The following is a 27,930-nucleotide window of genomic DNA, read 5'->3' as shown; positions in this document are numbered from 1 at the left end:
CTATACCACTACACTATACTGTATATTATCTTAACATTCTTATATTATACCATTATATACTGCATACACATTATTGTTGTACTATATTATCATATACTATCTTACACTATTATATTTGCTACTATTGTTGTTGTTACGTATCTCTTTCTGTCTCTCCTCTGTCTCTCCCTCTCTCTCTCTTCTTTCCCCCCGACACGGTCAAGGCCTAGGGACCTGCCTGACGTTTCTTCCAGTTAAGGGGGAGTTTTTCGTTGCCACTGTCGCAAAATTGCTTGCTCAGGGTGGGACTGTCGGTCTCTTCTCTACATGTAAAGTGTCTTGAGACAACTTGTTGTGATTTGACACTTTAATAAAATTGAATTGAATTGAATTGAATTAATGACCTGTGTTGTTTGCACCTCCAACACAATGGCAGAATCGGCCAAATACCTGTATGTGTCTTTAAGAATGGGTTTGAGACGTTACTACCAGTGTTGGATGTCCCACTAAATTGTACTTTAAAATTAATTTTATCTAAATGAATCCAATAAAGTCATGTACTGATGGAAAACAGTAATAATATATTACGGTCATAAAATATATCCTATTATACTGTCGTAAAAAGAAAGCTACTAACAAATACCATATAGCCTAGTATCCAGCAACAAACTATTCAATGTCCAAAAATAATAGTGATTGTCACACACTATTATGTAAATATATGTCAAGAAACCAAAAACATTATAAGCAACAAATCCCCAACAACAAACAAATAAAGTCAGATATTATATTTGACTATTACTATTTTTTAAATCACGGGTTGTGAATGATCTCTACATACAATTGATTAGGCTGCATGCAGTGCACTTCAATAAATAAACTGCAAATAAACACAGCCAGAAATAAAGCACGAAAGTTGTGGTCAAGTTTAACCCTTTTATATTCTTTAAATCAATGACAGGAAAATAATACATGCATTCCAAATATAGCAGATCATGAAGGGGCAGAGGTAAAGTCCGCGTCTCACACACATATCGTTCCGTGTAGCGTCTCCCAAACGCTCCCCAAATTAATAATCCAAACGAAATCCAACAGAAAACTTAATCCTCTCCAGAAGCGGAATAATCCAATGAAACGTTCAGATCTCCACGGAGAAAACAAACATATATCCACGCTGGATATAAATAAAATATAAAACGATATTCAGAAGAATCTCTTCCCTTTAAACGGCGAGTATTGACAGTTAATGTGGCCTTTGCTATTTTCCACTGATAGCTTTAGAGGAATAGACAAATAATGAATCAATTATAATTATTATATTATTAACATAAACGTAAACATTTAAACCCCCCCAAACAGTAACAAAATGAAAACATAAACATCACAAAATATAGGATGGCGTTCTTTTAAGGACTATTTTAATTCATAGGCATATTCTTCTAAATGCCATTAAAAACCAAATCCTCTTCTATGTGGCAGCGCTACAGTCATACTATACTGACATAAAGAAATAATAACCATAAATCTTACTACTACTTGTAATCTTTTACCCTGAGTACTACAAATAGAATACCCACATAATACAGAAGAGCTCTCCTTAATTACAGTTTGGTCTATTTACAGTATCAAGCTACACTGCCAAGCCAGCCACTATACATTGCATATTGATATTTATATTTCTAGGGTCTCCATCAAGCAGGACAGCTTTGACACCTCAAGGGTGCTCTGACCAGCGGTGGAAAAAGTACTCAATTTTTGGGCGGTGAAACCGCCCCTATAAGTGAGGTTTGGATATTTGTACAATATGCAGGAATGTGCATTGGCCAAAAATGTACAAAAATGTACCCCGCCTAACCCTGCACCGTGATTGGCCAATCACAGTCTATTCAGGACTGTGATTGGCCAGTGTCACATGACACATGTGCATAGCCCTATATAAGAAACCATAACTTGAAAAATTAACCATAGATTTGTTTTTTTTTCAAGTTATGGTTTCTTCCATCATAAAGAGTGTTTCAATAAATGTATTTATTTTTTGTACATGATTGGTTGACTCCATTCAGTATTGTGATTAGCTAGCAAGACACCGCCCACTTCACACAGGGTGTGATTTTTTTTTTTTTTTACTTGAGTAAAAGTATCAATCCTGCTGTACAACATTAATGGCATCAACATATACTTAAAGTACCAAAAGTAAAAAGTACTCTTTTTTTATGCAGATTGTCCCATTTCACAGGTTTCAAATGGATGCAAATCTTTTGAAAATAGCTGATCTACAAGCTCACTACATGTGAGCTTGTAGATAGGCTATTTTCAAATAGCCAATAGCTAAATAGGGCTGAAGTGGTTAATGTATTTTTTGTCATAATAATCCAAATCTACAAAGTAACGTATGTTTTCAAATAATTGTAGTGGAGTAAAAAGTACAATATCAACTTTTGATATGTAGTGGAGAAGAAGTAAAAGTATTGCAATTTGGAAATACTCCAGTAAAGTAAAAGTACCTCAAAATTGTACTTAAATGTACGGTACTTGAGTAAATGTACTTAATTACTTTCCACCACTGGCTCTGACTCCATCAGGTTGAGTTCTTTCTAAGCACCAAAAAAAACACATGAACCCTAACATCCCTATTCTGGGGGGCGACCATTCGGTAAAAATAGAAGATCTACAACCTCACAACACGTCCCAGTGCAGCGTGTTGTGGTGGGAATAGATTTGACTTCTCCATGTTGTCTTCTCTTCACCACGTTTTAATTACATCTTCATTCACCATCCTGGAACAAAACAACAGCAAACAATGTCAAGAAGAGTGTCAGTGAATAAGATATTACAGTCTGGTAATACTGAAGTGGAAGTCATAGCATAAAGGTGAAGCACATACAGTATGACTTAAAGTGTTTCTGTGGCTGTTCCCAACAGTTTCTTTCTGCTGGGTTGCTCAATATTGATTCATTTCACGTTTACAACAGTGTCATGTTACTAGTGCTTCATAATAACCACCACACACAAGTGTTTTAACAACAAGGTAACCCTCTTTATTCTAAAAACTCCTTCACTGCTTAACTAACAGCACCCTCTAGTGGCTGGACGGCCTATTATAGAATCTTACCAAGCCAAGGGCTGATCCTGGTTTGACCTCAGAGTAAATGGTGTCTTCAGTTTTCTCTGGAGCTGGTGATTCAGGGAATGGAAAATAGTTCACAGAAAATATTAGCATAAATTATAAGCAGTGCATTTTGACAGTATGTTTATTCTCAGTATGATTACTCATCTTCAGCCTTTAACCATAAGGCTGTAGGCCTACATGTCTGTCTTTTCAGAACTAGCTGTGTTTTCGTATTATGTTTCACTGGAACAGATGCATTATTGAGGAACAAATCCTAGAATATTGTGTATTGACATGGTGTAGGTAGATATGCATTTCACCTACCTTTCTTTTTCTTTGCTTTGCCTTTGTATTGCTGGTTAACCTGGGCGTAAGTAACATCTGGGTCTCCTGCTCCAACACAACACAAGTCAGAACATAGTCATATTTGAGTAAGATCTGTTAAATCATCTCTAGTTTATTATACCTGAATATTTATGTTGAATTCTGAATACAGTTCAGCTTCTTTCAAAGTCAATATAAAAAGTTTTCTGAAGTTTATTTCTAATTTCTTGAAGAAAAAAAATATAGATTTTTAAGATTATTCATCAATATTATATCTTAGTCCTCCAGATACATGTAAAAACAAATCAAATTGTTGTTTGCGTTATGAGTAATTCACACAGAACGCAAATATTATCATTTATCCGCCATGCCCCTGGTGTGTATAAACGCTTTAAGCCTCCTAAGCAACGTATCCTTAATTTCAAGTACAGTATGAACTAGGAGCCTTCTGACACAATGGAACTATCTTAGTTATCTTGATGTCAGAATCTTGGGTGACTGCTTGACACAAGCCTGGTGATTTGAATCAAGGTGTACCTGTGGCTGATCCAGTCTTCACTTCAGAATACAAAGAGCTCTCAAGTGGATCAGATTCAGCAGGCTTCTCTGTGAAGGAAACTCTCTGTAAAGGCCAGTCCATACCAATGCAACTACTCGCAACTACTTGCAATCATTTAACCCAATGTCAATTGCAATGAGCTGCCACTAGTTGCATTGGTGTGGTCTGGCCTTAGGAACTTGCCTTTAAGCTAGTTACCCGTACAAATGATTGTACACTGTTAGTAACACTTTTATTTATGTTTAGCTAGCTAGATAATGTTAAGTAGTTACCTATACAACACTAGGAATACAACGGCTTGTCCTAGGCATAACGTTTTGTGATGGACTGTGTGTGATAGCTAGTGCATGAGTGACAACATAGAACAACACACTCATACGCAACCAATGTGGGCTGATTGAGTTAAAACAGCCACTAAACAGTTAATAACCTCCACCATGTTTTTGGTTTACTCACCTTTCTTTTTCTTGACCATATTTTTTATTTCAATCTGTGAATATGTCACATCACCGGACTCAGCTGCAGGCTCATCTGAAAGATATAACATTGTTTGTTTGATTGATAGATTGATTCATTGATTGATTGATTGAAGTCCCATTCTCAGAAATGTATTTTGGGTTATTGATCAGCTGTTATTTGATTGATTGGTTGTGATTGGATTAAAATCTGACCATGCTGAAGTGGGGAGAGTCCATCTTCTGGATTTCCTCTGTGGTTGGTCCTCTGGTCTGATACAGAGTCCTGATTCGTTCCCTGGGACTTGACAGATCTATTTCAAGATAACATATTTAATAGCAAACAGAATCTTCATGGTAATGTTTTATGACGAGACAGACAAGGCCGATATAGTTGGTTAGTTAATGTTTTAAATTTTGTTAGTCAATAAGTTAGCCCTATGACTAATTCCCAGATCATGAGCACAGATGATACAAAGCGAGTGAGCCATCAGCAGGCAGTGTGATGCGACACATGTAGTGTTTTAACACACAAACCTAGTCTAGAATGTGATTAGCATAGAAATAGTGCTCAGGCTGGTTAGCAAACATTTATGAGGTAAACTTCATTGGATAGAAGTTATTTATTACTTGTTTTGTGCCTTTTTTTACAGCCACCAGTGTTGGGTTGGCACAGCCACCCCATCCTTAACACACACCGGTTTGGCAGTGCCTCTACCACTACTATGAATTAACTCCCCCCATCACCTGTTAGTATGTAGAGACTATCTGTAGAGTTCTAGAAACAGAGAGTTGCACGTACCTGACACAACATGAATCTGCAATTTAAAAAATAGTAAAATATGTTAGTGTTTTAGGCTACAAACCAGTTATTTGCTCTTCAGTGTCACAACATACTTTTGTTTTGTTTTGTTATATCACTATTTCAGTGGTTCTGACCTTTGGATGTTCTGTATCGACACAGCAGGAGCAGAAGGATGATCAGTAGAATCACAACCAGAAATCCCACAATCAGCCCCACTACAAGTGAAGAAATCTGTTCCACAGGTCCAGGCACTGAAGGTTTAGCAGATCCAGTGACCAAAGGTGGAGTAGAGCCAGACACTGAAGGTTGAGTAGATCTTGTCACTGAAGGTTGAGTAGATCTTGTCACTGAAGGTTGAGGCACTATGACACAGTATGACGGCAATGAAAATAGCATTGAATAAATAGATTAGATTAGGCTATAGCATTTAGGCCACACACACACACACACACACACACACACACACACACACACACGCACACACGCTCACGCTCACGCGCACACACACACACACACACACACACACACACACACACACACACACACACACACACACACACACACACACACACACACACACACACACACACATAGCCATGCAACATTTATTCTAAAAAAGTACTCACCAATTGTGTCTATTGTGACTGCATCACTGTATTCAGTGTCATAAACTGGTTCCCCTCTCCGTCCTATGCACCTGTAGACTCCTCCTTCTGACACACTGATTGATCCATCAAACTGTTGAACACCATCTTGCCTGATCGGCTGTTGGTAACGGTTGTAGTGCCACTTCCAGCCAGATGAACCATCCACAGAGCAGGTCAGTGTAACACTGCCCCCTACAGGTATTTGGTCAGCTTTCAGTGTAGCCTTTGGTTTATGATCTGTTGATCAGAATAGGAAGAAAAACTTTAAACTAGAACGGAACAGACAGTTAGTTCCTGGAGAAACTGACTATCTGAAAGCTACACAGAGTAATCTACCATGCTAATTTGGACAATAGTTTGTTTTATGTCAAATACTCACAGTGATGAAATAGTTACAGATTCATAATAACTAATAATGAAAATAATTGTTAATGAATAAGTATGCCTCATAACGACCAAATGACCAATCACAGCTTGACCATCCCTCCAACTATGGGATCTTGTAACTACCTACTGTAGACAGCAGTCATGAAAAAGAAAGAAAGAAATAAAAAAAAGACCAATTAAGCTATAATGTTTTAATGGCGGAAGATAACTGTGATTACTGTGTTAAATGTTATTATTGGATATAGAAAATATATTGAAATAGAAACTACTAAGGAAATATCCTGAAAGGTACATAGGTCAAATTAATAGAAAATACAATTATTCATATGTGATGTCATACTCATTTTTATGGTTCATCACAAATTATTTTCAAATGCACTTTGGACGTTTTTATGTGAATGTCAATGCAACATCTCTCACCAGTCACCACCCTTAATTACAATATAGCCTGATAATTGATGTGTGGAAGAAATAAATGATGTATTGGAAATGCTTATAAACGTATTGAAGTTCCATATCCCAGTCACATCCTTACAGGATAATCATCTCTTTATATGGAGAGAACCATAATTAAAAGGTTAATATACAGCAGTGGTTCTCAAACCTTTTCAAGTCAAGGACCCCCAAAATGATATGTATTTGGCTGCGGACCCCCATCTGAAAAGGTTTTGTGCCAGGGACCCCAAGAAGAGAAGATTTATGTTTAAAAAAATAAAAAATAATTCAAATGTATCAAAAATAGTAGATGTACAAGCTCACAGCGTGGCACGAAGTGACACGCTGTGAGCTTGTAAATCTGCTAGTTTTGAATAGCCAACATATAAATTGAAAAAGTGGTTAAACCTTTTCCATTTATCAGTGGTTAAAATCATAGTAATGCTATGTTAACTACTTTAGCTGGGGACCCCCTGGAACCTCCCCAAGGACCCGTGGGGGTTCCCGAACCCCACTTTGAGAACCACTGATATACAGTATACTGTCTGAGTGCTATGAATGATCTTAAAACATAATGACAGTGATGAGAATATATGATGATATGACTTACCTGATACAATCAAAGTGACTTTATTACTTTGTTTTTTAACCTGCGGATCCTTTCTGAGATAACCAGTACACTGGTATTCACCACTGTAGCCTGCTGTTTGTCTCATTTCAAATGTATTAGGTTCTTGTAATTCGCCAAATCGACGACCATCTTTGTCAAATGTGTACAACCAGTCAGTCTTCTGTCCTTCTCTCATGTCACATATGAATGTAGGTGTAACAGACTCTCCAGTAAATATGTGGGACCAGTTGGGCTCCAGGCTCAGAACAGCTTCTGGTCTCTCTACACAAACACATAAAACACAAATACACAAGTGGAATAAAACCAAATGCTACAAACAGCCTCATCTGTCACTAAACCAGAGTAATAAGCAAGTTGAGTAGATGCATATTAGTAAACTGACTATATGTAATATGTTATAATAGAGAGGATGAAGTATATGTGATAATGTGAGTATAGTTGTAGTAGTAAATATGATCTTGACTGAGTGAATAAAGAGAATAGATATCAATCTTTACCTTGACTGTGTCCACAGGAGATGAAGCTACTCACTGAAAGATAATTTGATGAGAGACAATATCAAGTTAAACATAAATATCAGTATTTCTTTCTGCTTGTATTTGTGTGTGGACAGAGGTTTGAAGAAAACAGTGAAACCCTTTCATAAGGTATGATGTATACAAGCTTCATATCTTAGGCTGCATACTAACAATAGTTTCAGCTTGATGTAAAGAATGCATTTCATTTATATTAAAATTCCAGCTTCTAGACATCATAGTCATCAATGATTTAGCTATTGTGTAAAAATAAACAAATAAAAGGTTGTATGGTATTCTACAGTAGGCTTTATGAGTGGGCACTAAAGGCCATTTCTGTACTGTAGGTTGCACCATCAGTGCTTGTACTTTTATTTTTAAATTTGTTTGTTATTGCTATTAGAAAATCAAAACATTGCTGAAATTATAAATCTACAGCAAAGTGAAAACATTGGATTCTACGTAAAAAGAAAACAACATGGATTCCCTTGACATTTGAATGTATGCAAACTCAGCAGCTTAACTTTATCAAAATATAATTACAGTAGAGCCACATATTCCTTCATTGAAATTGTTCAAATACTAGAAACTACTTCAATAGACCTACTAGTAATAATAGTGATATACTCACATAGGAGCACAAAGGTGAGACCCATCTTCTCCTGTGATGAACGGCTCTGAAAATCCTTCTACAGTACGTTCTGATCACTGTGAACTAAGAGTCTCTCTCTCTCTCTCTCTCTCTCTCTCTCTCTCTCTCTCTCTCTCTCTCTCTCTCTCTCTCTCTCTCTCGGGGTGGGGGGGGGGGGGGTCACTGTGATTCGTCTACTTTTTCAAGCCATCTATCCATCCAACCGACCATCAGATGTCATCTAGGATTTTAAACTGCTACCACAATGTCTGGAATGATTATTTACGACATCATACTACTTTATGGTTACATGTTTGTATCTGTTTTTATACAGGTTCATGTCTTTTTGATTGTGTGTGCATGCATGCTTTTGCATGTCTGTTTATGCATCCTCTGTAAACTACTACCATATATAGACACATCTGACATCAGAGTGGGTCAATGCAGTGAAGAGGCTATAATAACCAAAGACCACAAACGGGTGAAGTATCACAACATTGAGGAAGACAGACGTCTCACTACAACCACAGTGCTGTGCATCTCATCACTTTGTGAAACAGGAAACATGTTTGTCTTCTTTGGCTTCCCTCTACAAACCTATAGTATTATTCTATTAACAACAAGAGCAGAGCAATCAAGTGGAAAGTGTCTTTCTTATGAGTGGTGGAGTGATGTAGAACTGTACAAAGACATTAGACTTGCTATGTGGTTATTACCACGCTCTTAACCAATCAGATTGTGTCTTTTCTACCCACTGTATAAATAACAATAATAATAATATAAGCTGTAACTTATAACTTCCCTCTAATACGCTGGATTTGAACCCGGTTTCCTGTGCAAGTGCTGACATTTTTACCATTGAGCTAATAGAGCCTGCCTGCTTGCTCAGGGCAGGGAGACATTGAATCTTGACCATCAGGTCAAATTTCGTGTCAGATCCTGAGACATGACCTTTGACACGATCAAAATGTCTCATTAGAAGAGCAGGGAGACTAAATACAACCACATCATTTACATAAGTTATGTTGTATTAAAAAACTCTAACATACAGATTGGAAAAGATTAAATTTTATTCAATACATTGTTTTTTTTTACATAGTGCCGCTTTAAGGCCAACATATTATGACAAAACTAAATATTGTTCATCATTAATTTATTTAAAACTTAACTGCAATGTACACTCTGTCATACTGTACAAACAGAAAAGAATGTTCACTGTTTGTTTTTGTTGATAAGATAATGATATCCTAAGACACATCACAATTTTAACTGGACCTGTGTGATCTAAATGCTCGGAGGAAGTCTCTTTGCTGAAACACATACACATACATGTACAATATACAAGCTAAACATGGCATTATATTTGTTTGAGATTAGGCCTGACCTCGACTAAGTCGACTAGTCGACTGGTTAGTCGCGGAGGGTCCGAGTCGACTAAGTGTCTCTTAGTCGACTCTAGTCGAAGGGTCTAGTTTAAGGGCCAAAAATGTTTTAAATTGTTTTTTGGCCAAGTCTACACCTGCAACCACACGTAACTTCCACTTTATTCTTCTTATTCCTCGTCTTTGTATTGGTATTGTTTGTGTTGGAGCGCCTCTGTGCGGCTGCAGAGTTCATGTGCAACCTCTTCCAGAGAGAGATAGAGACACTAGAAACTCTACTGGAGACAAAACAAACTGTGTAGACTTGGCCCTTTGAAATAAAATGTATTTTGGCCCAAAACATTTTTATTAGTCGACTGCCAGTCGACTATTGGCAATTAGTCGCCAATTAGAGTCGACTAAACAAATCCTTAGTCGGGGACAGGCCTATTTGAGATAAATGAAAGTATTTCAAACAGCAGGACAAAATATGTACAGACATTATAAGGTTTGAATATCTAAAACAAAAGACTTAAAAATATATAATTATTTTAAACTATTTTCATTCAAATGTAATAAAACTAAGGTCTGTAAAACACAAACCATAAAATATACAGTAAACATATCATGTAAATATCTTAACACCTACAAAGATTATATAATAATGTATTGTATTATAATTCAAAATCACAATTGTCAAAAAGTATATTTTGTATACTACAGTAGTTCATGTGCTAGAATGAGGAGTAACATATAGGTGTCAGCATTGTATGTGTGTATGCACATACTGTATATGGTTGAGTGCATGTGCATGTTTGCACACGCATGTATACAGTAGTACATCTGTGAATATGCATTTGAACCTCATTTAGATAAATCGATTGACACTTCAACAATACATTATAGTTTTAAACTACTTCTCACATCAATCCAAACTGTGACTTTGTGTGAGTGCGTGTACGTGAGAGAAGAGAACATGGCTCTTGCATGCAGATGGCTCCGTAAATGTTACCCTGCATTTATTGGTGTGAATCCATTTGTATTGTTATGTATCCCTGCTTTAATGCTGAAGATCCATTGACTTTATCCACGTGTCATGTTGGGTTGTCCTACACCACTGTATCTAAGGAGTTTAAACAAAGTTAGAGTGTACATTTAAAACAGGAACTCTGTCAGTGAACATTGTATAATATTGTATCTACTGCTTTTCCTTAAGGAATGTGAAGAAATATATTCACATCTCATTCAGTTGTGAGTGGTGCCATTCATTAAAGTTCCATTTTCATTCCATCTCAGATCACAGATATCTTTGCTCACTGGAATTTCCCTCGACATCCATTAAATTCTGGACTCTGGTCCTACTAATGAGTGTCTGATGCTAACATTATGGTATGAGAACTTATAGCTCAATTCAACTTTGGTAGAGATTTAGGTTGTGTCCCTTTTGTTTTTCTCCCATCCATTTACAATGATTGATACAGATAGTATGCAGCATGCACAACAACAAACAGTGACTTTGTCACAGTTCTTCCTCCTATTTAAAATGCTAGAATAAAAATTAAGAAGATTCAAGAAATACTGCAGCGTGGTTGTATGCCTCGTCCTTATCAGACATCCATGTCTGTCCAGACTTGTATAGTATATTGTTGCTGTCGGGCAGAAATCTCTTATCTCCATACTTTAACTTTTTTCGTCAGTTAACGCCCTACTTGCTCAAGCTACAGCGTCACACAAAAGCAGCGTCACACAAAAGCAAAAGTAGCAGATCGATACAAGCACGAAGTGTCGCATTTTGTGACCTTGTAGATCTGCTACTTTTGCTATTTGTGAATTTTAATCCTGAAAAGTAACAGTTTTGGACTTGGACTGGGTTTCCAGCCGACAGAGACGATATGTAGAGGATGGAGACTTAATTAATGAACACACTGTACTTCTAATAAATCTTTGAGTCCAAGTGGACATTAGTGCCAAATATCATAAAATTCCCTCAAGGTGTTTCTGAGATATCACGTTCACAAGGTTGGTACGTACGTACGTACGTACGTATATGTCTTCCCAATGTTAATATTCTACAATAAAACCAAATGAAATAATTTATCTGAACCTTGAAAGTATACTGTACCATTCTCGTAGTCATCAGTTTGATCGATTACTCCATAGACACTTGTGTCACCTAAAGGTAAACAAAAGTACACATTAATGTGGTGCTTATTGTTGTTATTTCACACATGGTTTCAATTTAGTTAATTATTCTGTATTATTCATTGTTTAATGAATGAAGGTTTATTTTTTATTTGAAGCTGTAAATTAATTTACATTTAAATTAGAACAAGTTGTTCTTGTCAGAAGTGTCATGATTGGTTCAAAAACTGACCGTGCTGCAGTGGGCAGTACACATCATCAGGAGCTCCACTTTGATTGGTCCCCTGGTCAGCTGAGCCCTGATTGGTTCCCTGAGACTGACCCGCTCTGCAATGAAAATAATATAGGAGAAATAAAGTAGAAATCTTTTGAAATCTACAGAAATGTATTAAGTAGGAATCTATTGCCGACATGTTTATTAATAGACAGAGTAATAATGTAGGCTACTTACTTGACACAACATGGATCTGTAAAAAAAAAAGAAAACGAAAAAAATATTTAAATTGCTATGCCATGGAAAGCAACAGTATCATTTAAGGAGAGTTACAGTGATTGTAATCAACATCAGCGGTTCTTCAAGGACCCCCAAATTAATAGTTTACCGTGGTACCCCCATCTGAAAACATTTTTTGCCAGGGACCCCATACAAGATTTGTGTTGTTAAAATGTTTAAAATGTTTTTAGAAAATAGCAGATCTACAAGCTCACAACATAATGTTCACAACATAACTTGATGCGATACATTGTGATCTTGTAGATCAGCTATTTTCAAATGTATATAGAGGTTAAACGGATTTTGTTGGTCCCGTGTGGGTCCGCAGCCAAATACATATCAATTTGGGGGTCCTTGACATGAAACATTTTGAGAACCACTTCTATATGTAATCCTAATCTAATGTAGTAGTTCTCACCTTTGGATGTTCTGTATCGACACGGCAGGAGCAGAAGAATCACAACAACAAGTCCCACTATCAGTCCCACCATCAGTCCCTCATGTGGAGAAATATGTTCCACAGATCCAGAGGCCGCTAGAGGTAAAAGGATTGATTCAGGAAATGCACTGCCGTTTTAGTGTTAAAAAGCTCTATTACAAGTATTTGTTTAGTAACAGGGGTCTTCCCCATCTTTATATTTCTGCTTGTGGTCTTACCCAGACACCTAGTGGTCACAACACTGGAGGTTTTCAGTCCCTTCCTGCTGGTGCTGCAGGTGAAATTGACCTCGTTGTCCGGGCTGAAGGAGGCCAATAAGTGCGAGAGGCTGTTGTTGCTCCATGTCCAAAATGAGATGTTTACGACCGGTTGAGCCTGCCAGGTGAAGACGACCCCTTTGTTTGGAGACGAGCACTGCAAGGCCATTCGACAGTGTCCTTCCTTTGACACGCTTGCACCAATGAACTGCTGAATGATGGGCTGATCTGCAGACAGAATTACATTAGATATCAACTACACACTGCTAAATTCTGAGCATGAATTCAACCCTGAGGGTATGAACACACTGGAGTTTGATTCTGCCTATGTGGCCGTCTTTTTGCAATGCTTCTGTGTCCTACGTGTCCGTACCCTGAGGTACGGACATGTACAGTAGGAAGATCTACTCAACCCTGTTGAGTAGATCTTGTCACTGAAGGTTGAGTAGATCTTGTCACTGAAGGTTGAGTAGATCTTGTCACTGAAGGTTGAGTAGATCTTGTCACTGAAGGTTGGGTAGATCTTGTCACTGAACGTTGAGTAGATCTTGTCACTGAACGTTGAGTAGATCTTGTCACTGAACGTTGAGTAGAGCTGGTCACTGAAGGTCGAGGCACTATGACACAGTATGTTGGCAATGAAAATAGCACATTTTGAAATAAACAGATTAGATTAGGATATAGCATTCAGGCTACGCACACACGCACACACACACACACACACACACACACACACACACACACACACACACACACACACACACACACACACACACACACACACACATTCACAACTAATGATTTTTACTAGTCGACTCATTTGACCAAGTAGTAGTCGACTAGTCGACTAGTCGAAATTAACATATTAAAAAAAAAGTTTAGTTTTTTTTAGGGGGCGGCATTGTTTTAATGCCATCCTACTACTATATTACTATTATTATTATCCTCCTGCCCTTATTTTTACGGCGTTTTAAGGGAAGCGCTTCTGGCACAGCAGCACAGCACCACAGCAGCGTCTCCAAGGATCCCCATTGCCCAATAATAGGCTTTTATTGGGCATACTTTTGACCCCCTTTTGATAAAAAATAAAGTCAGGAGGATAATAATAATAATAGTAAGATGGGCCATTACTATGGCATTAAAACCAATTACAAAAAAAAATTAATAAAAAAAACTTTTTTTTTCTTTTTTATTTTTTTCCCAACTATTCGACTAGTACCAACAGAGTCGACTAGTGGTTATACTAGTCGACTAGTCGACTATTCGACTAGTTGGTGAAATCCCTAACACACACACACACACACACACACCCATGCAACATTTATTTTAAAAAGTGGGCTACTCACCAATTGTGTCTATTGTGACTGGCACTGCATCACTTTGTTTAGTGTAGTAATCCGGTTTTCCTCTAATTCCTATGCATTTGTAGACTCCTCCTTCTGACACACTGATTGATCCATCAAACTGGTCAACACCATCTTGCATGATCAGTGAGAGTTTGTCATGTTGGTACCGGGTGTATCGCCATTTCCAGCCAGATGAACCATCCACAGAGCAGGTCAGTGTAACACTGCCCCCTACAGGTAGGTATGTTTGGTAAGCTTTCAGTGTGGCCTTAGGTTTATGATCTGTTGATCAGATTAGGAAGAAAAACTTTAAACTAGATGTTACTAGAACATCCACTTCCTGGAGAAAATGTGTGGAGTACAGTAGCTGAAAACTATACACTGTGCAGTCTACCATGCACATTTTGATAATAACTTTGCTATGTACTTAAATACTCACAAAATAGGATTAAAAATAATTAGTACTGAAAACTGCCTGATAAGTGATAACAACCAAATGGTCAATCACAGCTTGAACATCCATCCAGATCTTGTTTCTATCTTTCTACACATAAGTCATGGACCGGCCTGGGCCGCGGCGTGGCGGTCCAGGGCAGGCGCCCTAAGCTGCAATGACAGCCTGACAGCGTGTCGTGGGTTCGAATCCTGATCCCATTGACCTTTGCTTTGTGTCACTCCCCATCTCTCTCCCCATTTCCTGTCAGTCTACTGTCTTATCATTACAGGCATAAAAGCCCAAAAACAAATCTTTAAAAAAAGCAGTCATGGACCAAGATCAATTATAACCAGTGTTTTTAAATGGGAAGTTAACTGTTATTAATGTTAAATATTCAATGTATCACATAATTGATGCAGACACTACTGAGGGAATGTCCTGAAAGGAACATAGATCACATACATAGAAAATAAAATGATTCATTATGTGACAGAATTTGTTCAAGTTCAAGAATATTCATGAATTATTTTCAAACACATTTAGGTAGTTTAAGTATGTAAATGTCTATGCAATATCTCTCACCATCTTTAATATATATCCTGGTGATTTGTGTATGGAAATATATATATCATATTTAAAAAGTTCATATTGCTATGGATGATGTTACATATAATGGCAGTGATGAAAATATGACTTACCTGATACAATGAAGGTGACTTTATTACTTTGTTTTGTAACCTGGGGATTGTTTATGAGAGAACCAGCACACTGGTATTCACCGCTGTAGGCTGGCACTAGTTGCAATATAAATATATTCGGACCATTGTAAGGGAATAATGGACCAGCTTCTTTGTCAAGTTTGTAATCCCAGTCAGTCTTCTCTCCGTCTCTCATGTCACATATGAATGTAACAGACTCTCCAGTAAACATCTGGGATGAGTTGGGCTCCAGGCTCAGAACAGCTGGTGGTCTCTCTACACAAACACATAAAACACAAACACTCAAGTAGAATAAAAACAAATTAATACAAACTGACTTGTGTGTCACTAAATCACAGTAACAAGCAAGTTCAGTAGATTCATATCACAGTAAACTGACAGAAATGTATGTCAAAATTGAGAGGACAAAGTATGTGACAGGTTGAAATAATGATCTTGACTGAATTGAAGAGTTTAGATATAAAATAAATCTTCACCTTGACTGTGTCCACAGGAGAGGAAGCTACTCAGCACTGAAACATATTTGATGAGAAAATATCAAGTTAAGCATAAATATCTGCATTGAATTATTCCTCATTAACACAACACCAACAGACAACTACACTGCCCTACTAAGTCAAAGTACAGTAGTCATAAAAAGGGCTTTAAAGTGTTTCAATTCTCCAGCAAATTGGGTTATTACCATCAGTACTCCATCAGTGATATGGCACTAATTGTATATCTGCTCTTTAGTGTTAATTTTGACAGCAAATTTTGATTTAGTTTTGGTCTTCGTCGTTTGAATAACATTCTATTTAGTTTTAGTCGTAATTCTGCAATATTTTAGTTTTAGTCTATACTTTTAGTTATCTAAATATAATAAGATTTTAGTCAACTAAATGTGCAGTTGATTTAATCCACAAAAGGGAAGGGCAGTGATGGCAAAAATAGCAGATCATGAAGGCTAATTTGACCTTTGAGATGAATAAATGAGTCAGTGTGTACAAAAACATAGTTGCTGCACTTTGGCTTTAAGAAAACACGATTTGTTAATTCTGCTGTTTTATTCTATCCAGGAAAGCATCTGTGTTATTTTAGATGTTATAGCTATAACAAAAAACTGTTAAGATTTAGAAGGCTTTTGTAGAATCAGCCTCAGGTCTAAATGGGTTAATATGAACGGCTAAAGTGTGTCCATACTCCTTCTGACCCTCCTCAGAAAGGGAGGTGATAGAGCTACAAATTGACGTCATTCTGAGCTTCGGAGGATGGTCCCAGAACTTTACCTCAGAAACCGTGCACCTCCAGAAGTCCTGACTCTCTTAACTATAGTCCAGAAAGCCTTTCCGACCAGCGGACCAGGAGATTTTCCGACATCGGAAGGAGTATGTATTGGCCTTAATGATGCGTGACCAAAATAGACAAGATTGCGGAGCAGTTTTGTGTTACGAGGGTGTGTTTTTGTATAAAATAAAATAAAATGTTTCCTGTTAAAATGCTAAGAAAGCGATCTATGATATCAAATCAAAGAAAAAGGTCCCACACACTGCCTGGAACTTGCACAAAGGATGCTCTTCATTGAATCGATTTAATTTAACATTTGGACCTTCCTGGTTGTCCTACACACCTGTCACTAACCTTGTGCATCGGCCTCGCTTTATATTCTGATAGTAATCAATGCTATAGAGCAGTGGTTCTCAACCTTTTTTGAGTAGCACCTAAAAAAAGTACCTACCACCGCTATGACTGATGTCAAAATACAGTAGCATAGACCTACCCTATTCTATGCACAGTTCACACAGGAGGCTAATTTCTCTTGTCATGCTGTATATCGTCTCTGTCGGGTGGAAACCTCATGTCCAAAACTGTTACTTTGCAGGATTCAAAAGAAATAATTAGCAAAAGTAGCAGATCTACAAGCTCAAAAACTTGTAGATCTGCTACTTTTGAGTAACGCTAATTTATGAAAAAACACAAAAAGTTAAAATATGGAGATAAGAGGTTTCTTCCCGACAGCAACTATATTATGGTAACACTAAAACTGGAACTTTAACTCCCGCGATTCTCACATAAAGCCACAGACAGACAGACAGACAGACAGACAGACAGACAGACAGACAGACAGACAGACAGACAGACACACAGACACACAGACAGACACCCTGTCATAGACGGCAAGCCACTGGCAGAGCCACGCCTTAAAAATATTACTTGCAGCTTTTTTAATCAAAAAGCAAATGAGTACCTCTTGCTTTCTGCTTTTATTTGTTGAAAACTTTTAACGACAATAACAATCGTAATGTCTGAGGCTGCACCTTAACATTCGTTTCAGCCTTAATGTTGTAAAAAAAAACGCATAAAAAACATTTGCTATATTCTGATATCCAACAAATGTTTTGTCGCTTGCAGATAGCTATACTCATTACATAGTCAGTATAGTCATATATTCCTTCATTTAAATGGTTCAAACACTAACAGACCTACTAGTAATAATAGTGATAATACTCACAGAGGAGCACAAAGGGCAACAAGGTGAGACCCATTCCCTCCTGTGATGAACGGCTCTGAAGAACCTTCTACGTCCTGATCACTGTGAACGTATAAGTACTGCTGTGTGTGTGTGTGTGTGTGTGTGTGTGTGTGTGTGTGTGTGTGTGTGTGTGTGTGTGTGTGCGTGTGCGTGTGCGTGTGCGTGCGTGTGTGTGTGTGTGGTTGAGGGGGGGGGTTAAAGGGTGTGAGAAAGACGGTACACTTCATGCTATGAGCTCAGCATAGTCATGCTGTATATCGTCTCTGTCGGGTTCAACATATTCAGATCTGATCTTCCTTCCTGTTTTTTGGAAGAGAGGCCGAAATAAAGATGTTGCGTTCTAAGTAGATTTTGTCCTATTATGCATGGCTTAGAAGTAGAAATGTCTTGTACTGCAAACAAATTGTATCTTCAAGACAAGGGCCAACTCCATGGTCATTCACGAATGAAGAACAGAACATTTTAAATTCAATATATGACAAATTATGTAATATTTTACCTTTATTCTGACATTGAGCATTGATCTTTTAAACACAAAATTAAGCCAGCCTACAGATCATGCCAAAGTGTCATGAAAATCCACCTGTCTGTTTTTGAGCTTGACGGTTGACCCTTTATCCCCAAAAGTTGACCATCTCTTTGGGGCAGCCTACTGATCATTCATCAGTTATTTTGTTCACAGACGGACATAATTTGAACTTTATGAATTCATTTGACAGCACAGTGTGATAGATGTATTCCATCACTTAATTCTCCACAAGGAATCCAATGCATCAAACCTATTGTCTTCTTGACAAGTTGCATGAAAATTTTGTTCACAGACGCACAGATACACAGCAGGAAATGATGTTCCTATTATGACTTGGTAGTGAAATGCTCATACTTTAGTGAATAATAACACTACAGAGCTATAAAACAAACATATGTGTTCATCATCAAGAGAGAATGTATCTGTTGACTCATTCTGTAATATTCAGTTTAAAAAGAAAAAAACATTAAACAGCATTATGGTTGAAAACAGACAATAACCAACGATTATTGTTAACTAGTTGTACGAACGCTTGTTTTATTGTTGTATTGTTTTATTGGATATTGTTTAGTCGATACACTTATTTGTTTTAGCTCCTGCTCATTTGATTTAGCTATTTTTGTCTCATCTGTTTAAGGAAATCGGTAGCTGATATAATGCACTTTTACCTTAGCGCTAGGTATACTCTTGGTTGCTTGTTTTTGCAGAAAATGCACTTAAGACTTCTGGTGATTAGTAGTTTTCGTTCCCTACCTATGTTGAATACACTTATTGTAAGTCGCTTTGGATAAAAGCGTCTTCTAAATGACTGTAATGTAATGTAATGCAATGTTACAGTTTACAATATTGTCACCAAAACAGAAAAGCAAATCTTACTATACTATGACATAGAAAAAAGCCGTAGCCTATACTGTGTAGTCAAAATATTCCAGTTTCAATATTACAGACCGACATAAAAAAACTAAAATAGTCAAAGTTACCTACAAATATATCTAACATAATATACATATATCCGAAAGGTCATGCCATTTTAGTATGTAAGGAAATCCAAGAAAACTCATACTATGTCATAAAATTGTATATACTGTGCCTACATGCATATAGTATACCTGTATACCGTATTTACTACCCGGGGACCACGCAAGTTGGGAACGATGCAAATTGGGAATGCAAGCCCAACGCGGTTATGCAATGCAACCCGTTATACCCGTTGTCAGTGTACCCATCTGTCTAGCATGCCCACATTAATGACATCAGGGTTCTCCATAAATGGGGAGATCCGCTGATCCAACTGACTTTCCACTTGGTGCATCAGTCCATGCACCAGAATAGTCTCCATATATGGTAAACTCTTTGAGCTTGTGATGTCACAGAGTGATGTCAGAGCGTGACATCATCAGTGATACCAGCAAGATAACATAGACGGAAGCTCGGGTGGCGCAGTGGTAAAGTCCCTGCCCACCACCATGGAGCAGCGGGTTAGAATCCACCGTGGTGCCACCGGCTTTAATAATTGGCCCGTGTTCGGGTGAGGGAAGCCGCGCGAGGAGGGTAATACTGGTCATTGCATGTACTCCTACGGACTGGGGCGGCACCTGTCAGCGGGGGTGTTGGGCGGAAGGAGTAGGACGAAGGCTCTACGTCCTCCCGGTGGGAGTTCATCACTGGCAGGTGAGTCAGTATAGGATACAACACACACACACACACACACACACACACACACACACACACACACACACACACACACACACACCATGGAGGCTGTCATGATCATGACACTGTGAGCTTGTAGATCTGCTATTTCTAGGCCTTTACTCGTAGTTGACTCTCTCGCCTCCAAACCATCACTGCTCAGGTATACTTTCTCCTGCTGGTCATCATCGGACACAATGGACAACCACAAGCAAGCAAACAGTGTGTGTCTGTGCGCGTGTGTGTGCGTGTGCGTGTGCGTGTGTGTGTGTGTGTGCGTGCGTGCGTGTGTGTGCGTGTGTGTGTGTGTGTGCGCGTGCGTGTGTATGTGTGTGTCTGTGTTAAGCATGGCATACAAGCAGAAGTATAATACAAATAGTAGTTGTTGTCCTGTATGCACCGATTAGCTCGATGCACAACAAGTGTGTCATCACACCCAGCTCAGAGTCTAATTAGTTTACCTGAGGCTAACTGTGTGACTGCTGGAATCAGCCAGCTAATTTCTTAACTGTCTTCTGTTGCATGTGTTTGCGTGCGTGTGTGTGTGTGTGTGTGTTTCTGCAGGTATGCATTAGGGTGTGCATACATGCATTTGTGTGGATATGCATGTGTGTTATTCATGCTGCATACTCTCTGCAGGCTGGAGTGTCACAACATTGAATGAGAGGAAGACAGATGTCTCTGTACAACCACAGTACTGTGGTTCTCATCACTTTGTGAAACAGGAAACATGTTTGTCTTCTTTTGCAGGACCACATTGGAAAGAAGTGTTTTATGACGCTTTTATGTGTATATCCTGGGTTTAAGTGTAATAGTGTTATATTGTGTACTTGTATCTATTTGACTAAAATAAAATCAAATCAAATCCCTCAACAAACCTACAGTATTATTCCATTAGCAACAAGAGCAGAGTAATCAAGTGGAGAGTGACTTTCTTCTGAGTGGTGGAGTGATGTAGAACTGTACAAAGACTTACAGTTCTTCCATAGTGCTATGAGGTTATTACCACGGCTCTTAACCAATCAGATTGTGTCATTGAGCCACCCACTGTATAAATAACATTAAAGCTGCTAATAGAGCCTGCCTGCTTGCTCAGGGGAGACATTCAATCTTGACCACCTTTGACACGATCTAAATGTCTCAATAGAAGAGCAGGGAGACAAAATTCAACCACCTTTGCATAAGTTATATTGTTTTAAAATACTTTTTACCATACAGATAGGACAAAATTACATCTTATTCATTAGAAAAAATGCCGCTTTAAGGCCAGCATATGACAAAACTAAATATTGTTAATCATTAATCATTCATCATTTATTTAAAACTGAACTGTAATGTATAATCTGTCATAATACTGTACAAACAAAAAATAATGTTCATGGTTTGTTTTTGTTGATAAGATAATGTTATCCTAAGACCAGCTGAAATATGTTTTTTCACAATTTTTAACAAATGGACCTGTGTGATCTAAATGCTGATGTGAGACAAATGTAAGATTTAATAATTTACTTACTTCACATTTTATTGGAAAAACATGAAAGCGTTAACACTTCACTGAAAAAAAATTGTAGAAAAAAAAGCTAAACATGGCATTATATTTGTTTGAGATGAATGAAAGTATTTTCAAACAGCAGGGCAAAATCTCTACAGACATTATAAGAGTGGAATATCTAAAACTAAACACTTAAACAAGAATATATATTCATTAAAATGTAATGAACAAAAGTCTGTAAAACACAAACCATAAAACCATACAGTAAACGTATTATGTAAATACCTTAACATCTACAAAGATTGAATTAATATCATATTTAATATAATTTAAAATCACAATATTCAAAAAGTATATTTTGTATACTACACAAGTTGATGTGCTAGAATGAGGAGTAAAATAGGTGTCAGCATTGTGTGTGTGTGTGCACATACTGTATGTGGTTGAGTGCATGTGCATGTTTGCTCACGCATGTACAGTACACGGTAGTAGATTTTTTTTTTTTGTAAAATAAAAGTGGAGGTATCTAGAACCTGAGTATCATATGAGGATCTTAAAAACCAAGACAATATTATATGATATAAACTCAAATATGTAGTCCAATTGAAAAACTCCATCCTCAGCTATTTCACATCTAAAGTAAGTCAAATGTCCCTTATTACAGTAAGTATAATTAGAAGCAATAACTAAAGGCAACAAAGAACTTTGTATGTCCAGTCCATACTTTTGAGAATGGAAAAAGGAGTGGTTCTATTTGATTCGCATAAAAAGAACCGTGGTTACATACGTAACCTAACGTAACATTACCTTTCTGGAATGTTGTTTTAGTAAAATAAAAGTGGAGGTATCTATAACTTGAGTATCATATGAGAATCTTAAAAACCAAGACAATATAATATGATATAAACTCAAATATGTAGTCCAATTGAAAAACTCCATCCTCAGCTATTTCACCTCTAAAGTAAATCAAATAACCCTTATTACAGTAAGTATAATTAGAAGCAATAACAAAAGGCAACAAAGAACTTTGTATGTCCAGTCCATACCTTTGAGAATGGAAAAAGGGGTGGTTCTATTTGATTCACATAAAAAGGACCGTGGTTACAAACGTAACCTAACGTAACGTTACCTTTCTGGAATGTTGTTAGACCCGACCATCATCTCACACTGAGGAATTCAGTCAGCATGTCAAAATCAAATGATGGAGCAAACTCCAATTTTAGATAGTCCACAATAGGTCCATAGTGTCTGTCTTGTCTAAAGTCAAAAATAAATAAAATATATAATCGTATTAATAATAACAATAAAAATAAAAAGATAATCCTCTGGTGTGCATCCTCCCCCCCAAAAGAAAAAAAGAGAAAAAAGTCCGCTCAGATTAACAGTTCAGATCTCAGGTCAAAGTGAAAAAGTACATCTTCATGTCTCCATTTAACAAAAAAAACAACAGTCACGGCTCTTCAAAAGTAAACATCCTCCCCGTCATGTCTCCTGCTCGGCTCCCTGCTGCTGACGTTCCACATTCTTCAAATTCTTTAAGAAGGTTCCGACCTCAGCTGGGGTTTCAAACATATGACGTTGTCCTCCGTGGTTTAGGCGGAATTTGGTGGGGTGAATTATGCCAAAATCGTCAATTCCATGGGCTCTGAGATCTTTTTTCACGGCATCATATTTTTTCCTCTCTTCCATCACAGCATGTGGGTGGTCGTTAAAGAACATTATATGCTGGGTACCGTGCATTCCCTTTAGCCCGGGCCGTTTTCATCACCTTTGTTTTATCTCTGAAGTTTAAGAACTTCAGGATGAGTGGTCTAGGTTTAGCCGCCGTCGTCGTCCTGGGCTTTCCAAGGCGATGTCCACGTTCTACAGGTGAATGGGAGGAAAATACCCCTGGGTCGCCGATCAAATCAGGTATCCACTTCTCCAGGAACCCCTCCACATCTGTGCCTTCAGTACTCTCCGCCAGGCCCACTATAATCATATTATTTCTCCTTCCGCGTGAGTCCAAATCTAAGCATTTGCTGGTGAGTGAGACAACTAGTTCTTGCATCATGTCCAATTTGACTTCCATTGCTGTGGCGGCGTCTTCTGCTGTGCTAATGCGATTTTCAGCCTCGTCCATTCTCCTTGAGTACGCATTTAGGTCTTTTTTAATTCCTTGTATGGCATTTAGGACCTCATCATGTCTTGTATTGACGTCTGCCCTCAATGAATTAATTGCGGCCAGAACCTCGTTGTCCTTGTTGACGTTGTGAGAGAGGTGCTAGCTTCTTCGTTAGCATTAGCACCGGCCATAGTGTCGCCACAGTCCCCGTCGTGTCCAGTCTCCTTTAGGCTGTTTTTTTTTCCTTTTTGTTGCTTTCTTGTATTCATTCCCACTTTCTACACAAAATGTGCTCTTTATGTTAAGTCTTTTGTGGTAAAATGGTTAAATGTAAACGGGTAGTTAAAGTAAATCGGTCGGAGCGTTTGGAGTTGCGACTGTTCAGCTGTCCGCCATAACCGGAACCTCAAGAACTACAATCTTAAAGGTGAACAAATTGAGCTGGTCTCCTCTTATAAATACCTGGGCATTTGGCTAGATTCCAAGCTCTCATTTAAGATTCATGTGGAGAATCTTACCAAAAAACTAAGAGGACAGATTGGTTTCCTCTACAGAAACCGGTCCTGTTTTTCTTTTACCAGCAGAAAAACTTTATTCAATCTGTCATAATGACTGCACACATGCATGCTTCAATCTCCACACTTAAGCCTCTTGAAGCAGTCTACCACAGTGCCCTACGTTTTATCACTGGTGATGATTATCACACCCATCACTGTATTTTATATGATAAAGTGATGATTATCTCACCCATCACTGTATTTTATATGAAAAAGTGATGATTATCTCACCCATCACTGTATTTTATATGATACAGTGATGATTATCTCACCCATCACTGTATTTTATATGATAAAGTGATGATTATCTCACCCATCACTGTATTTTATATGATAAAGTGATGATTATCTCACCCATCACTGTATTTTATATGATACAGTGATGATTATCTCACCCATCACTGTATTTTATATGATAAAGTGATGATTATCTCACCCATCACTGTATTTTATATGATAAAGTGGGTTGGCCTTCTCTCGCAGTACGTAGAGAGCAACATTGTATTGTATTTATTTATAAGGTCTTGTGTGGTAAGCTTCCTTTGCTTTTAGAACCAAAGGTTACTAGACATTCAACACTTTCACAAACACACATTAGATATACCAGTCCACGTAAGAGCAGTGAACAAGGAAAGACTGCTTTCATGTATTAGGCTCCACACAAATGGAACAAACTTCAGGACTCTTATCTCTGAAACTGGAGCGATTGGTCTCAATAGAGACATTTAGGGTGCTTCTTGTGAACACATTACATAGTAACTGCACCAGTTTCATTTAACACTATATTTATTTGCATCTGTGATGATTGTAATATGATTCAAATGTTTGTTATTGTTTTTCATTGTGTATGTATTTTATATGTTTTATATGCTGTTATCAGGGCGTCCTTGAAAAAGAGAGCTTGCTCTCAATGGGCTTCCCTGAATAAATAAAGGATAAAGTAAAGTAAGGTTAATAATTAAACAGGAATCACTTCTCAGTACATGTTGACACTGGAAGATCTGCTGTTTCTCTGCTTCATCAGGTAAGAACTAACTTTATCTTTAAATGCATCATTAGTTTTAATTAAGTACATCTCATGAAGAGCTGTGTTCATTCTCAATACTAACGAGACAACACAAGATAGTCCTTTATCAGTATTTATTAACCTTGTATAAAACCTATATACTTTGTTGTACGTCAACAGCGTTAAGTAGCCGATCTACAAGGTCACAATGCGTTGGGTTTTCACTGAATGTTTGCCTATTATGACTTACCCAGAATCAGAATAAACTTTATATTGTCACACCACAGGTTTAGAGATGTAAAAAAAAAATGATTTTCCTTTTATTTTTTTATGTGAGCCATCCATCATGTGTAGTTTTCAGGAAAGGGAGGAAGAATAGAAAGAAAGACAGAAAGGAAAGGAAAACAAGGATAAAAACAGATAATCAAATATTCCTTAATTGAGTGAAAAGTACATACATATAACATAATGCAAATAGGTCAGATATTCATGAGAATGACAGTGGTATAAGACAGGTATAATAAAAAGCAGTATGTAGTAACAGGCAGTTGTAACACAAAGCAACATCATATATAAGCCCTGGCTGGACTAATCAGAGTCAGTGGATTTATTTGAAGATGGAGAATAAGAGGGAGTTTGAAAACTGTCTTGACCAATGGTTCTCAAAGTTAGTTAATAAAGAGTCACAATCATTTTAACCCCTTTATCCATATTTTATACTTTGGGCTATTTTTGAAAACATCTTGAAAATGTGTGCACATCTTAAAGTAATACTAGGTAACGTTTTCAACAAAACTAAAGTTAAATTGGATATCTTTTGCGAGTGGCAAAAGTTTCACAACACCCACTCCGTGAATTTCACCCCCGGAAGCCTTTTATTTATATATTTTCTATTGAACGTGTACGGGGGGGACTTTCCCGGGAAAATGACGTTCCTGGCCAACGTCATGACGTCGTGGCCGACGTCCTCAGGAACTACCGCAACGGTTTCCTGTTTGGCCAGGAACTACCGCGCTATTAACAAAAAGGAACCTCACGCTGATTTTAAGATAATGTAGGATTGGAAGATCGAAAAAGAACAGAAAAAGAAAGCACAGCTCATGGTAACTAATGCTCCACTGGCTAAGAGAAACGATCCGTAGATAGTATAAAACAATTAAAAGATCGCTTTTTGAAACGCTTCCGGCTTCCGGTGAAAACGAATGGAATTCTGGGTAATCGAGGACTAGGGAAATTGTATGCAGTGACGGTAGTGACCAGCAGAGGTTGCTAAAAATCGTTATTTGTGATTCTGCATTGTACAACTTTAACATCTTTTTTCATTAAAAGGCGAACCCAAATCTTTGCTTCTGGGGGTCCCTGGCACAACAGGTGGGGGTCCGCGGCCACATACATATCAATTTAGGGGTCCTTGGCACGATAACGTTTGAGAACCGCTGGTCTTGACGACAAAGAGACAATGGAGGAATAAGAGGGAATAAGATTGAGTTTGAAAACTGTCTTTAGATGAATAAGAGGGAGTTTAAAGGAATATTTCACGTTAAAAAAAACTTTGGGTCATTTTATTGTCTACTCAGGCTTTTGTCAGCCCCCCAGAACGTTTTTAAGTTGCTTGATTCAGTATTTAGATATTTGATATTCATTTTATTAGACACGCCCCCTTCCTATACAAACCCATTATAACTTCAAACTCCATTTTTAACATGTTAGATTCATCAAAAACACCCGTCCTTGGTTCTGGTGACTCACCCTGCCCTCCTAATACGCGAGGGGGCCGTGTTTTTTTTAATATATATATATATATATATATATATTTTTAATAAATGAAAAAAGTAAAATGAATATCAAATATCTAAATACTGAATCAAGCAACTTAAAACGTTCTGGGGGCTGACAAAAGCCTGAGTAGACGATAAAATGACCCAAAGTTTTTTTGAAAGTGAAATATCCCTTTAAAAACTGTCTTGACGACAAAGAGACGAGAGGAGAAAAATCTTCCAATCAGCTGGGGCAGAGTGGGCGGGGCATCAAGGCCGCTGTGGCCTCAGGGACATCATCATGTTGAGGGTCAAAAGGTCAAACTGAGGACCCAATGCAGCTGATTGACCTTAGTGGAGGACTCACCTGTGGGGGCCAGCTGTGCCCAGTTGGCAAACAAACCTCAGAGACTTAAAACATTGCCCAAGAGTTGATTTGTTGCTGGTTCATTGCCGTGCTTTATTTCTGTGATGTTTAGAGCGATGTTTGGTGTTGTTTCTTGTAGTCCAGTGTTGTGCTAGTCTTTGTGAGCTTGTGATGTATTTGTTAGTCTTCAGGAGAGGACGTTTTCATTAATTGTGATTCTTGCCTCCTGTGTTTGGTTTTGAGTCGA

At 37.8% G+C, this 27,930-nt stretch overlaps 1 protein-coding gene across 1 annotated transcript in view; it reads right to left on the bottom strand.

Annotated features, from left to right (window-relative positions):
• Window positions 1-10,535: 10,535 nt before the first annotated feature.
• LOC308102268 (uncharacterized protein) overlaps window positions 10,536-27,930 on the bottom strand; it is a 98,590-nt gene continuing 81,195 nt past the window's right edge. Inside the window, exons 9-10 of the mRNA XM_080451902.1 lie at window positions 11,961-12,011; window positions 10,536-10,961 (exon numbers count right to left, since the gene is read on the bottom strand). The gene's annotated coding sequence lies outside the window, so the exon portion shown is untranslated. The remainder of the gene's footprint in view (window positions 10,962-11,960; window positions 12,012-27,930) is intronic.

This window comes from Gymnoscopelus braueri (assembly GCF_963280865.1).
Source record: "Gymnoscopelus braueri genome assembly, chromosome: 15".
In the NCBI taxonomy this organism is placed as follows: Eukaryota; Metazoa; Chordata; class Actinopteri; order Myctophiformes; family Myctophidae; genus Gymnoscopelus; species Gymnoscopelus braueri.
This window is presented reverse-complemented; position numbering and strand designations above follow the sequence as displayed.